We start from the raw sequence: 15,483 nt of genomic DNA, 5'->3' as shown, positions 1-15,483 counted from the left end.
AATGCGGGTCCGGGAACTGCGAGTTGAGTTTTTGTTTACGGTTCAGTTTCGGTCGGATTTTACGCTAATTTCCCTCGCCCAGTTCATTGCGGCCTTGTTGCACTTTTTTCATTGTACGAGTATTGCATGCTTGCAAGTAATTTGCCCGAAAACCTAATGAATATTCAGCAGCCGGGAGCAAGCAATAGCTTATAGTTATAACCCCGGCTATGTCATCTCCCCTGCACTTAAGGCCTGCCGTATTCTATCCGTTTAAATTATTCAATTTCTTTGGCCCGGCTGCTGCCGTACGGATTTGGATTTGAACACCTCGCCAGTCGGACGGCCGAAGGCTGCCACGTGGCAGGATTAAAAGCTCTCCGGGCGACGGGCTAACTGTGCGTATACGCAATTAATAGAAGCATAAAAAGGATCGCAAGGGAATGCGAGGAGAGAGGCAAGGAATTTTGGAAATTCCAAAGATGAAAATACTTTAATGTTGAATTTTAGAAATGTTTGTTGTGCTGCTGTTCATTCAAATGTATAATTCAAGTATTATATATTTTCAATTAATGGGTTCCCGTATCGATGTTCCGAAAGAATATATGAATATTCCGCAAGCGCAAATTCTTTTGGCAAGAATCTCCATCGCTGCTTCTCCAAACTTCCGAGAAGTGCTTCAGTCGAGAGAAGAGTGCTTGCCATGAAGAGTTTAACAATTTAAGTTGGCCAAGAATCTGCACAACTTTGTCAATCGAATAGTTTCGCCAGCAGGAAACTTTAAAGACACGCCAGCTCCCGCTTCCAAGAGGTGTTGCCCCGCCCCCTCCTAATTTATCCCGCTTTCCTGGCCAACATTTGCACACTCATTAAACGCTGCACATCAAGTTGGGTCCCCCAAGCCCGCACAATTTATGGCGGCAACTGTGAGTTGCATGCCTCCGTAATTAACTTGTTGTGCCCGCCTCGCATGCAGCACAGTGGGGCGCATAGCGGATGCAGACGGTACAGGTGGCACTGCGGTGGGGTTGACTATTATTAGAAGCCCCGAAGCGATGGCAGGAACACTGAATTTATGAATGGCAAACGGTTTGCAGGACTTTCGAAAGGGGTGGGTCATGCAAATGCGAGTATGCGATATGGCTATACACCGAAAACAAACTCGCAAGTCATCAAAGGTTTCATTTCTCTAAGGTGCTTTGAACCATCTTACTATAATATATTAAACACATATTTCGGTCGTACACAGTTAAATGTATTTTGAAAAATGGGTAAGAAAGTTAGTTTTCCTAAATCCAAACATTTTATAAGTTTCATTATTCTTTTTAATGGTACTCCAACTATTAGGATAACTTTCTTTTATATAATTTTATGGTATATTTTGACATTCACAACAAAACTTCTATTTTACCTGTGCCTGCTACGTTTTAAATTTTTAATATATTTATTACAAATTTAGGGTAGCTTTGCATTACGCTGAACCCCTGTAGAATTACTTCCCACATGCCAATATGACAGAAATTCGCCAACTGTCGTTGACAAGCAAAGGAAACAATACATCGCGAAAAACCGCGTCAAACAACGATGTCTGAAGAGGGGAAATCTGAAAAAGGAAAATGGGAAAATGTGGAAATGGTAAAACGGGAAAAGGAGCAAAGGGGTACAGACAGGGGTTTCCGCTGAGTTCGCTGCATGCATGTGAATTGCTGAATTGGGTGCGCCGCCGCTTATAAACAACAATGGCAGCAACAACAAGCCCAGCGACTGCAAATTGTCGCGACGCAAAATGCTTGAAATGTCTGTGACCTTTAAGGGGCTCCGCGGGGGGGTTGGGGTCACTCGAAGGGGGCGCCTCAAAGGCGCAACACCTTCGCAGACGAGTCCTTTGGGTATTTTGGTTGCAAATTGTTTAGCTCGGCGGCAGACGCATTATACAAATGAGAAAATGAATTAAATAAGTTCTCATTGTTTATATTTCTCTTGTGCGTGCCTTTGTTTACATATGTGTCGCTTTAAAACGTACAAAATACTGCGTGTTACCTTAAAGTGCAGTAAAAATGGTTTAAATATTACTATAGTAACATTTTTTATAAACTAACATCCTTTCCTATTCATCTTTTTACACCATGTATTGGAATATTCCCCTAAATTCAACACCGTTTGACCCACAATTAATGTATGTACATAAACCAATCGCCAATAGCGATCCACATAATATTTTTTACCAGCCACCCTAAACACACAATGAAATATTAAATGCTTTCACACACAATTCCATACACTAAGCCTTGTATAGCGACAAACTGAAGTTCAACTAATACTGATTTATTTATATATTTACGTAATGGCATAAATGTTATCGCAGGCAAACAATACAAAAGCCTGACAATGACGAGGGGCCGCAGAGGGGGCGAAAGAGGTGGGAGGAGTGGGGGCGGGGGCAACAAGGGGGAATAAAAATGCGAACTAGCCGAAGGACCCTCGCAAATGGTCATTTATAACGATTGCCAAAGGTTACGGGCTTGGGAAAGCGGGGATAAAGCATTACATAATAATAAAATAAACAGCGACTCGCAAGGGCTACACTGAGCAAAAAGCCATCGCACTGGAAATGTTTATGCCATATTTTACTATTTTTTGCCTTAAAAGGGATTCATTAGATTTAAGACATTGGTTATATAACTACTAACTAATTCTGCATATTATCTATTTACAAGCAATATATTTTTCTTTCTGTGTAGCTGTCTTGCCAGCCCTCCCAGAATTTCCCTTTCACTTTCCATGTTGCATCATTTAATATGCGGCGCATTTGAACGCTTTATCTCAAGCGGTCCAGTGCGATCCTTCCGTCCGCCGACTGGAGTATTTATCATCAATCAACGCACGGCCTGCTGCACAAACACACACATACACACTCGCACACACGCACACCAGTCCAGTGGCACTCACACATATGTCCGCTTATGACTTTTGGCCAGCAACAAAAAAATTGCGAGAAAACTGCGCATCTTCAACCGAACTGAACTGGACTGTGGGCCGGGGCTGATTGATGAATCGCACATGTAAATTAATTTTCTGATGTTTTCTTCATTCTCATTTCAGTCTTGTCAGAGTTGTTTGCACCAACTGTCTGTGCTTTCCACATGTGTGTGTGTAAGTGTGTAGGAGTATCTGTATCTGTAGTTGGTCCTGGGATATTCAGATACCCACACTCGGCTACATTTGGCAATGGCTGGCATTTGTAAGCCGCTTAATTGCTTTATTTCGCCGTCTTTGAATGGCCCTCCTTTACTGCTCTGACTTCCCTTTTTCACTTCACATCCTCCCCCTCCCCAACCCCACTCTCAATTTCCCCCTGCCATTTCTCCAATTGGCTTTTCCGTGAATTTCAGCTAGATACTATTTTGCCAACAGATTCTTGGTAATATTAAGGCCTACTAACTGGGGTTGCATGCGCTCCAATTAGAGCATTAAGAGGGTATGCTAAAAATCAAAAATTATATGAGCAGCAAATGAGTTTGGACATTTTTCTGTAGTTAATTTAATTTTCTATTTTTAAGTTTAAAATAAATGTAATTGCAATGTAAAATGATAAAAGCCTAGCAAGAACACAAGCCTTTATAAATCAAGCAATTTTATAACTTCTAAGTGTATGTTGTTACAATTACAAAATAGTAATACAAATTCGATTCCTTACATGTGTAATTATTATATTTAGTCCTATTTCAAGGAAAGAGAATTCAGCAGTCGACTGCTTTATTAGCCGTTTTGCCTGAGCTTGTTATTTATATGCCCGTTCCCTTTGATATATTGAAAAGCATTTTCCGCCACAGAGTACAATTGCAAAAGAATGTGGCGAGCTCATAAGCCCGTGTGTGTGGCCCGACGAATAAGTGTCCTGGGCACGCACTCCCTGCCAGAGTGTTCGCCTTCCATTCTTTTTTTTTTTGAAGCAAACCAACACATTTCACATGGGCTCGTTGGTTTGTTTTATGGTACATTTAAGTTAATATGATTTACATTCGACGGCGGATGTCAAAGCGAACTGGGGATGTTCGATGGGGGAGGGTGGTGGCTGCCATTAAAGATCAATCAAAAACGTTTATCCTTGATTATTTGTCATTATCCTTTTTGCGGCAACAAAGCAAAACCGAGCGAACAAAGCCAGCTACATTGACGGCTTAAACTGTATGCGAGTGTGTAGGCTTGCGATGCTGCGAGTAGTCCCTTATTTATTTTGTACATTTCAAATGCCTGCTAATGCCAATGCTAACCATGGCCCAAAGTCCCATCCAAAATCCCCTTTTACCGCAACGCGAGCGCGTGATAAATGACATTAATCCGCCATGTTCAGCGTTTCAAGTGGCAAAGCCGCAAAAAACCATAGAAATTTCCCGCAAGCCGACAATTGCCAGCGGACCTCTCATGCAGAAACTATATTTGTTTTGTTAATAGTCCCCACTCAACTCATCGGAACTTGGAGTCGACCCTGCTGATAAGACAAGTGGCTTTCACTCTTGATATATAGACACAGGTGCGATTGGCCAGCCGTGGGCATTCATCCAGTGAGTCGGTCAGGCGACGATTAATATTCATTAGCTCGAGAGTCCGGGAACTTCGCAGGCAAACCGTGGAAGTATCAGGGAAAAGGAAGGAATCACATATATAAAAATTAACCCACACTTTGCTATAGGTAAAATCGAAATATTTTGGGTGGATCCTATTTTCTTGATAAGTATATTAATCTGAATTCAAATTAGCTTAAGCAATATTACCAGATGCATTTTTAAAACTTAACTAAATATTTTATCACTCGAGAGATTCGAGAGCACAATACAGCTAGCTTTAAAGAATGAGTTATGCATTTCGAAATGAATTTTCCTATTTATTAACATCCAGAAACCAAAGTGAAGAAAAACCCACTCCAAGCTGAACCCTCTCAAACTTCCGCATCATACATCAACGTTATTAAAAGAGGAACTTGGAGCAACTTATGCATACATTAGGATTGATTTCCCATAAAACCCAACCATTCGCAGACTCACCTTTTTCAACCCCATCGTCTGCACCTCATTTGCTATATATGTATGTATGTATATTCTTGCCTTTCGCTCCGCTTTAACCCACTTTTCCAGCTTGGCAATCATTAATTTATCAATGTGCCAGCGCCCTGGGAGAGCATGAAAATTTTTGTGATGGCTGCATGGCTCACGGCTTCTTTTATGGGCTTTTTTATTATGATTATTTCTTTCTTTTCGCCGAGACGCCAACAAAGAGGGGAATCACACACGGTCGCGGCTATAATGTGCGTTGCTGGGTGATTTCTGGGCCGGATTGGGACTTTGTTGGGAGGGGGGGACTGAGTTGGGAACTCTGAAATTGGGCTGGGCTTTTGGCCTCGGGTCGTGGGACTGCGTTTGCGACTGCGACTGGGACTGCTTGTTGCTTTTCGGGCTGCCAAAATAAAGTCAAAAATCAAATGTTTTTGATATCGACTTTGACAGCTTCATGACAGCGCTCAATAAATTTTGATAACATTTTGTTCCCCAACTCGCTCCGCTCCACACGCTTCAAGGAATTGAAAAGCCTGCGTTGAAGTCATGAAATCTCAGTCGACTGACATACGCACACACTCCCAGACATGGGGCATAAAAAAGCAAACAAACTTGGCATCCCAAACTTGCTGACAGGTGTAGTCTGGCTGCCTGAAAACCCGAAATATATGGGGTTTTGTGTTGTCTAAGCCTTTTGGTGTTTATGGGGTCAGAAGAGCGCGTAATTGCTTAGTGGCAAGTGACATTGAATAATAAACAACTTTGGGACACTCAGGAGTTTGTCCTCCTCATCCATTGGACCATTGCCAAGCTGTTTATGAGCAATTAATATGCCTGCTCTAGAGAATCCAAGTTGCCTAATCGAGAATAACACATACACTCCTCAATCGGATTTAGAGGCTAGAAACATGGGTTTTCATTTAAGTATACGAAATATCACTTAAGCAAATTATAGTCGGAACTTTCAAGTTGAGCATACGAAATTGGGCTTATATGAAAGCAACAGTTGTATTCGAATTGTATATAATAACATTTTATTCATATCTTCAATTAAAAAAGAATGTGAGATATTTTAGATGACAACAAAAGTTTCTGAATTTATATAAAAAAAATCGATGTGAATAGTATTTAAATTCCATAAAAACGTGTAATGTTATACAAAAGGTAATAAAAGAGAAAGGCAGCCCGTATTGATTTTTCAGGCTGCAGAAAGGACTCCCCAAATCATTTTCCACTTGAAATACGGCGTATCAATCTCTGTGATAATTACCCAATTACATTTCAATCCAAATCCAAGAATCAGGCACCAAATATGAGGGACGCAATGCTCAAACCCCGACAGCGCTTATCATCATGTGTTCATCGCATTGAATGCCATAAAAAGAAGGCCGGAGCAAAAGCAAAACCAATCAAACGCCAGACATCAACTTGAAATCCAAACATTAAGCCAAAGCGTGGGTAATTTTATTTATTTATTGATAATTTGCACCGCCGTCACAACGAAATAAAAATCACAAGTGGAGGAGGCACAACCACAATTTTTACGCACATTTACCCGATATTTTTCGGAGGCTTATTTATTTATCTGTGGAGTTTTATATTTCCACTCATCTGTCGTTTTTGGCAATGACACAAATCATAAACGGTGAGATTTAACTTTGATTGATGACAAATGGGATGGATTCAGGCTTTGATCTGGGTGCTAATGCATCCCTCAAGCCATCTGCGTCTAGCAGATCCAGATTCAATGCACTTGCTGGAAAACACGTTTCTGCCTTGCACACTTAGCATCCACATGGCGTATACTTAATGTGCGAAAATTTAATTTAATAGCAGGGTAACATATTTATGCAAAAATAGCTGCACGTAGCGAGTGTTGCCTGTGCTTCGCAGGCAAGAGCGCCAATTTGTTTCATAAGTGCACGTCAAATTTGATCGCTTACAAATGCAGGAAGCGGATCCAGTACCTCCATATCCAACTCCAACTCCATCTTCATCTCCATCTCATTTCCTTCAGCCATCTAGTGACTGTCTGTAATATGCGTACTATTTATGAATAATGCCCCAGTGCCAGGGTACTTGTGCGTACTTCTGTTTTTATTTTTATTTTTATTTTAGTTGGAAATGACAGCACGTCGTGGGAGTATTATTCACTTTGGGCGCAGCTTTTAACGTTCCAAAACGATGTCCTACTGTAGGGGAACAGATTCGGTCCTTCGATTGGCTTGAAAACGCAGGCAAAGTACAAAACTTAATTATCAGCTTGTGAATACGCAGATACAATATAATGGTGGAATCTTTAGTTAATGAATTGAAAATAATGAAATTCAAATTGATTGGTTCTACTATAGTATAAATTCCAATGGAAGAGAACAGGAAATAATTATTTTCGTGACTATTTCCAAAGACTAATAACCATTGTCTTCATTTTTATTTTGTCTCCCTTTTGTGTTTTTTATTTCCACCAAAAACCGCACAGAAATTTCCACCAAACCGGACGGCAACTTTTGCCGGCATACATTGTTCACACCTCCCACCGTGAGCGTTTTTTATGCGCTGGAAAAACAAAACACGGAAGCGAAAAGAAATTGAAAGGAAAGCGAAGCGAAGCTCATACAGCATATATTACGCAAAGGAAATTATTTTTTTCACTCGCAAGTTCGCAACCATTTACCATCGCCAGTTCGGTTCTCAAGCTGAAAATGTAATGCACGTTGAAAGAGTTGACAACTCGAATGCTTTTGGGAGCCCTCACCTGGGTCGCCACTTTCGAGGGGCTTTCTCAGTGGCCCCGCTTTCCATTTTCCATTTTCCGTTTCCGGCCAACTCATTTATATGCAAGTCAAGCGTTTGACAAACTTTATGTGAAAAATTGACGTTGGCGCAAAACACAAAGGTGCGAGAAACTCAAAACGCCTCGAAAACAGGGTGTATGCACGTGTATGCATTTAAAAATGTACCGTGTGCGTTTTAATTTTCCCAAATAGCTAAGCATAATTTATAATACGAGTAAGAAACCAGGAGCCATTGACGGGGTGGGGTGTATGGGGTAAAAAGATCCGGTTGAGTGCCGAGAAATATCGCACACATAAGAAAAATTGTACGGCAATTACACGTGCTGGATAAACGGATGCCCCATTAAAGTTGCCAAAACATTTATGACCCCCAAAGAAACACGTTGACAAAGGCCCAAGTGTCCGTGGAGTTGGATGCTGGGGGCGCTTGAGGGATCAGGGTGGAGACCAGGTGACAGGTACAAGAGTAAAATCCAGAGGCACTCCACAGCGTGTGCCGGCTATTAATCCCGCACACACTTAACCCCATAGCGCCAACTCAGACCCACTCCCACATCCACTCACTCGGCCAGGATCGCAAAAGACCGGCCCAGATAAAATACCATCCACCACCCACTGCCCACCTGCTCATCCGCTCATCAGGTAGCTTTTAGCAGGTCCGGCATACGGTAAATTGTGCACATTTTGACACATCATTTGACACCGGGTGTCAAACTGTGCGCTCGAGACAAAAATGAAAAGTTGTTCCTCACCCCAAAAGGCCGGGACTAAAGAGATGAAGAGAGATAAAATAAAGGCCAGCGAGAGAGGAAAAGCCAAGGCAAGCTACACACGAAGAAAATGTTTATCATAATTATATATAGTATAGATATAATATATCTAGTTCTTCTCCTATCAGATACCCGTAACTGCTTCCCCTACGAAAACTTCATTATAGCAAACATATTTTACCTTCCAACTCCCTATTCTTATATATTTTTATATATTTTTTAGGTTTATATATTTCCAAGTGTATAGGTGAAAAACTGAACGAGGTGCAAGAGGCAAACCTGTAATAAACACGAAGCTCCAACGGCTTCTAAGCTGCTCCTGCTGACCAGCGTTTTCGGGTCAGAGGGGAAAGTTTTCATCGTCGCCGGCAAAATTACATTCTTAAAATACCTATAGTTTCGGCCCGACTCTCTGCTTCATTTATTTTTGGCCAGAATTTTACAAGAGGGTTTGATTCCGACCAGTCGCCTCTAAATTTCTGATGAGCAGCGAGCACTTAATGAATATTTTTACCCAGCCTGGCAAGGGCTATAATTTTCATAATTTTCACGTGAATTTTCTAAAAATAATTAACCGACTACTCGGTGCTGCAAAATATTTGGGTCTGAGTAAATCAGCTGTCACCAGATTTTCCGCTTCCTTTTTGTGGCTTAGACTCGGGGAAGCTGGGCACTGAAAATAACTGAATTGGAAACTAATTAAAATATTTGCGCTAATTGACGGCGAATGATTGACAGGAGTGGAATGAATATTGGATAAAATTTAAAGCCAAGTTTTCATCTTCTAAGAGGGGATTGAATTAAATTGATTGGTAGAAATACTTTATCAAGAGTGGGTAAAGGTACACATATTGATGATCCCTAAATACGATCACATGCTTAGGCTAAAATTAAGTGTTTCCAAACGAGTCCTTTAAATCTTTTGAAATTTGAGTTACAGGTACATTCAATAAATAACAAAATTAAATGGATTGAGTAACAGCACTTACGTAGGGATATGAACCTCATTGCTTGACCTGATTTTGGTGGCATCCATTTTTCAACCAGCTTCATCCGTAAAGTAAGTCCTCATCGTCCCACAGTCATATATTACTCGAAGCCAATAGCTTCGTGTCCTGCGCTGGAAACTCCCCATCAACTGTTGCATACTTTACAGCGCGGTCATCCCCCAGTAGGTTGCTCATATTTCAAAACGTGCACACACGCGTCCCGAAAAAGTTACTCCTAAAGTGGGAGTTGCCGTGTCTGGCAGGGCCAGCGTTGATTTATTTAAAGTAAGCCAAAGTTATGCCAAAAAAGGCGCCATAAGAATGGTAAATAATGTATGTGTCTTGGGCAGGTGAAGCTGGCGAAATCACAGGGGAAATAAGCAAACTTTATGCCAGATCCGTACAGCAGAATCCGTTGCAAAAAAAAAAATTGATTAATGCACCTGCCAGATCATTTAATTAAGCCGCACACCGTTGACCACTCAGCGGCCCCACTTCATCATTAATGCACCGAAATCCACCAGCCGCCGCCCACTCGGTGACCCACTTAGCATTGCCTCAAGGCATACAGCCACAATGCACTGTGCGAAATAAGTGGTGGGATGTGTTGCAAAATTATTCCTTCATTAAATTACCATTGGCTCGAATTGCGATGAAAGGATTGCGATAAACCTCTGTTTCTTACCTTTTAAATGCACTTCTTCTAAAATATATCGAATTTTAGTGCCTTAACCATTTCTTTGTGTTATATATTTTCAATAACATGTTCGTTTCCAATGGTAACCTCTACCTCTTCTCAGTGAAGAGCCACAGACACATGGCGGCGCATTGTTATTAGCGCTAAGTTGCCATCAATTTAAGCAAACTAATCTGCTCCGGCTTGACGCTGGCAACAGCTCTCTGGGCACTGAGCACCGGACAGCGGACACTGGACACTGGGCACTGGAAACTGGGCAGTGGGCAGTGGGCAGTGGACAGTGGACAGGGTAAGGAGTAAGGAGGATGCCCTGATGTGCCAGGCATAACATAAACAGGTATTTGCCGAGCTGGCCGAAAGGCCACGCCCAACACAACATGACAACATCAATGTCAACAGGACAGCAGCACACCGCCCCCAAATGCCCTGTCCTCCACGAAATTCATGGCACAACGTGGCCTGCAACATAACATGACACACATCGTTGGCGTTTTCGGGGGAGGGGGATGTTCGTCGAGAGTCATGTGAATAGCTGCAGAGGAAAAAAGGATTGGAGCCAAACTAAATTTGACTGAAAAAAAAATAATAATGAAATGCAAGTCAGTTAAATAAACATTTGCAACAAATAAAAAGGTATAAAATAAATACAATTGAAATACGAGTAGGGACAATTAATTAAAATTTTTGCTGTGCATTAGGGTGTTATGCGATGCCAAAATTAACCCGCCAGGACGAACAGGAGCCGGCAGACTCCGTTGCGATGGAAGGACTAGCCGGACTAGCAGCGCATTTAAGTTGATCCAATGACATCAAATTGACATTTTATGCGCCAATTTTAAAATGTCGCCATGGCGCCTGACACGCGGCCTCTGTCCGAAACTCCGTAATTATGCGGCCAGCGAAGGGCAAACAATTTAGCCGGGCCAACAGGACACTGAGCGGCGGTCGAAGGACGCAGGACGCAGGACGCAGGATGCAGGATGGCAAGTACTGCAGCGGCATTTGTATCTGCACTCTGGTTTTGGCCAGCCGGCTCACTTTTTTCATTGCAGTTGGTTTTAATTATGGCCAGCCAAATGCTCTCACCGCCATAGTTGTCCACTGCGGCCAGCCAATGATGTTAATTGGATATGATGTTGGCAGCAGTCGTGCTGGGATGGCCAAAAAAGTGGGTGGAATTCGCAAAGATATTACTGCAGCGGTAGTCAGGTGGAAGGAATGGCGAAAAACAGTGGTTTTCAAAATTAAGTCATATAAAGTAGCAACATAACAAAGTTAGGATCCATTTATCAATCTAAAATAAAAACACTAAATCGCCAGTTTAAATTTGTCGAGAGGGGAAGTTGCACCAATTTGTTGTAGGAACTCTTCCAAAGTATTCGAAAGCAGGTAACCCAATTCAATCAATTTTAACTACTCTTCTATTGACTTTCTATCACATCGCCAATGCAAAATGATTGCTGAACGCCAGCTTTTTTTTCACTTTTTCTCTTCAGCTTTCCCACGTTTGGCCCCCATAAAACTGTTAGCTGATTTAATTGCCAGGGAATCGAAACTTTCTTTTGGCGCTCTGACCTCGATTCACTCCGATCATCGTCCATCATCGACCATTCCGCCCCCATGGGTCCGGTCAAAGGGCAACCCACGCATAATTAGCAGCTGGCATTGGGGCCACAGTTGGCCAGTTAGTCCAGTTGGCCAGTTTGTTCAGTTTGCCCAGTTGTTCAGTTGTCCAGTTGGCCAGTTTGCCAGTTCGGCATCATTAGCAGCCACAAACGGGGGTCAGCTATTATTATGGCATCAATTTGTGGGCCGAAGGCAGCGGAGTAGAAAAAATTAAATGCAACTTTCCCCAGCGACTTGCGGCAACAATCTAATAACAACATTTTGGCACATGTGGGCCGAGTCGCTCCGTTCGTCGTAATTACACGACACTTGACGCCAAGCAATTTGTTAGCAAAAACTGTCGCAACAATAAAAACTACCAGGAGCCAGCGAGTCAACAAGGACGCCGAATTAAATAAAACTTAATGACAGCGCACAAGGAAAAGAAAGGAAAAGGAAAGAAAAGAAAAGACAATAGAATGTCCCAAACTAAGGCAGCAACTCCCCAAGAGCCAGGAGCTCAACTGCGGACCCCCGGGCAACCAGTGGAGGCCATAACCGGGGGCCACTTTCCCCTCGCCAGGAGTCAAATAAGTTGACAACCCAGCCGAGTCCCGAGTACCGAGTCCCGAGACCCCAGGACTAAGATACTCTGAGACTTCAAGACCCGGCTGTCAACAGACAGACCCCCAGTCGCGTCAAAGGCAAACCCACCGGCTATCGTGGCCAAAGAGAAATGGGAATCACTATCAGCGCGATGGGAGCTTTGATTACATGATTAATTTCATTTACTAGGGACAACTCCGGCGGGCATTGCATTCATTTAACTCTTGCTCACCGGGCTCCTTTTGCAGCGGAACACTACTTAGGTCCCTATACCGAAACTTAATGAATATATCTTAAATTTATGTATTGAAACTGACTATTACAGATAAGATTATTATATAGAAAAGAAAGAAACGAGAGCGGAAGTGCTAACGAGAAATTGTAACCTTCTCTGAATTATTGGTAGAAATTACCGGAAAAATACTAAAATAAAACAATGAAGATAAATCTAGTATACCCTATAACTCTCCGAGTATCGGGTGTAGAATTGTCTATTGCGTTTCGAACTCTAAAGTGAGGTAGAAGTTGAGCACCTAAGCACGAGTCCTGAATCCTGACAAAATCCCCCAACAATAGCAAACCAATTGTCAACGAGCCCAAAAGTCAGAAGGAAAATATTTTAGCAGCTTATCCCCGTTTTGTTTTTCCGCTCTGCTCATTCCGCTGCTGTGGCGTTCACTGTGATTGACGCTTAATTCACACATGTGGAATGGAATGAAATGTAACCCAGCCAGACTATCAGTAATATTGTTTCACAGTTTTTGCCAAGTGCTCGTTTAGTTGTTTTTGAGTTTTAGCCATGCTTTTTGCACTCTTTTCCCCTCCTACTTTTTTTTTGTCCAAAAGCCAGCTAGCGTTTTTGCTGCTGCTGACGTTGATGAGTTGTTGCTGTCTAAGTGTCAGGAGACGCGCCAAACTTTAAACTACATGCCAACGCCCCAGCAGTGAATTGTTGTGCGAGTGTAGTGTGTAGTGTGTAGTGTGTTCATGGAGCCGAGAGAGCTGTTGGCACATTAATATGGCCACCCCCGCAAATAGTGGGCGACATGCATATGTGGGGCGAAGGGTGGGGGCAACTAATCTGGGGATCTAAGCCCGATTCGGAGGCACTTCCGCTCTGGCGAACCCACTTGAGGGTTGGAAAGGTGTTTGAGGGCCTTGTCTAAGCGGCGATCGTCTAGACTTTGGCAGTCACTCACTTTGCGCCCACTACTGCAAACTGCAATGAATGAAATATGGAATTAAAATAATTAGTAATAATTAATGATTCCATTAATATAGTCTTAGTAAAGACATTTGTTATTGCAATACCATTTTGCAATTAATTAGAGCTCAACAGTCACAATATCTTAAGCACTGCAAAAGTAACCACTGATAAATGAAATAAATAAATTCGAACCAGGAATATTCAAACATATACCTTAACTTCTTTAATCGGCATCATTCCACCAATACAATACTGAATATTGAGGTCTGATTTCTCACCGTGCACTCCTCCAATGACAATCCGTGTCAGAAGCCTCAACACGACACCTCGACTCTCGTTCCTTGTCAGCGGAGAAGTGATAGTGAAATGGAGTGCTGTTCCGGCTGGGGAGGAGTTTTAGATGGGTTTCGGAGGATGGCAGACAATAAACTTACACAAAACCCCAAACAAGCACGGCATTTATCATACGAGGGCAACGTCAGCCGCAGGACATTCCAAGCTGAGTTTCATTCGCTTTCAAGCCCACATTTTTTTCGGGGGTTAAAAGTGCATTTTGTAAATTGCCAAGTGATTGACACCAACAGCAACAGGAAGTGCGATGGATGGGGGACTTCGAAAGGGTAGCAGGGAACGAGATTTGGCCAGCAGGAAGGGCAGGGAGGCAGGAAGGCATTGGAGGATTGGATAAGAGCAGGCAGCACTTAAACCGAACTCAAGCGGCCACTTTGTTGCTCTCGGTCCACAGCCAAGTGTGAAACCGAACAGCCTACGACCAGCAGGGCCAACTTGGCCATCCTTTCCCATGTCCTGGACGGCGTCGTAGTCGTCCTTTCCCTGTTTGCAGCTGTGAGTGATTGCATTGAGATTAGGCAGAGCAACAGCAGCCGCAGCAGCAACATCCAACACGACAGCAACATCAACAGAAACACGGCATCTACTGCAACTGCAACTACAGGGGGTTGGCAACTTTCAAATTACTCATGCAGATAACGTTGCACTTTTGCAAATTCGTCCAGCTGCCTGTGCCTCTGATCAGAGAGTTCGAGTGCCTGGGCCGACGGCCGATGGTCGATGGCCGCCCCTTGTTTTCTTTTAAAATACATTGACAGGAGTCGGTACATGTTCCAAGATGTAGAGCCATCTATTAAATGGGTGGGGAGCAAAGTTTGGTTGTGCCATTAGGTTTTTGCTATTAGGCACTTATTGAATTAAGTTTTTCACAACAATACATTTTATCTTTTAGGGTATTCCCAAATACTAATAAGTAGCTTCATTAGATATATTTTATTGGTATGCATATGAATATAACCCGTAGAACACACTTGCAGAACTTTAAGAACAACCCGCCAGTTCTGAGCCAGCGCCAAGGTGCACTGAACTGCTCAAGTGGAGTTCAGGGCAGGGGTCATTCAATTTGCTCACTCCCTGCACCGAGCCAACTTCATCTCATCTCATCTCATCTCCGTCTCGTCCGGACGGACTATGAACCAACTGAACTGAACTGAACTGAACGGAACGGAACCGAGCTGAGCTGAGCTGCCCGGCAACTGGGTCAACTGTACTCCATTCCATCGAAGCGTCGACGGCATCCCGGCCAGCCTGGCCAAAGTGGGCTACCTGGCCAACCTGGCAACCCTGAGCAGGTGTGCCAATTTCTCGCTTACATGCTGCTCAACCCGATTTACCGCACCGCACCGTGCCGATTTAAGGTCCTTGCGAAAAAATATATAATCAAATATTTATTATAATGGCAGAAGCTCGCCTGAAAAGGGCGAGAGCCG

The 15,483-nt window shown here is 42.9% G+C and overlaps 3 long non-coding RNA genes across 4 annotated transcripts; 1 reads left to right on the top strand and 2 right to left on the bottom strand.

The window, feature by feature from the left end:
* Positions 1–6,583: 6,583 nt before the first annotated feature.
* On the bottom strand, positions 6,584–9,861 carry LOC26535819. Of its 2 annotated transcripts, XR_001453969.3 has the most exons (3): positions 9,588–9,861; positions 8,878–9,281; positions 6,584–7,257 (listed from the first exon to the last, which is right to left on the bottom strand). It is a non-coding gene; the product is annotated as an uncharacterized LOC26535819 (long non-coding RNA). The 2 variants fall into 2 exon arrangements; XR_005561621.2 differs by lacking the exon at positions 6,584–7,257 and having other exon boundaries at positions 8,812–9,281; positions 9,588–9,852.
* LOC120321893 lies at positions 7,425–8,500 on the bottom strand. The gene is made up of 2 exons (XR_005561622.1): positions 7,789–8,500; positions 7,425–7,729 (listed from the first exon to the last, which is right to left on the bottom strand). It is a non-coding gene; the product is annotated as an uncharacterized LOC120321893 (long non-coding RNA).
* Positions 9,862–11,496: 1,635 nt separating the features above from the next.
* Positions 11,497–12,874, top strand: LOC120321911. Its single transcript, XR_005561643.2, has 2 exons — positions 11,497–11,673; positions 11,781–12,874. It is a non-coding gene; the product is annotated as an uncharacterized LOC120321911 (long non-coding RNA).
* Positions 12,875–15,483: the final 2,609 nt, after the last annotated feature.

The sequence above is a fragment of the Drosophila yakuba genome, chromosome 3R (assembly GCF_016746365.2).
Source record: "Drosophila yakuba strain Tai18E2 chromosome 3R, Prin_Dyak_Tai18E2_2.1, whole genome shotgun sequence".
In the NCBI taxonomy this organism is placed as follows: Eukaryota; Metazoa; Arthropoda; class Insecta; order Diptera; family Drosophilidae; genus Drosophila; species Drosophila yakuba.
This window is presented reverse-complemented; position numbering and strand designations above follow the sequence as displayed.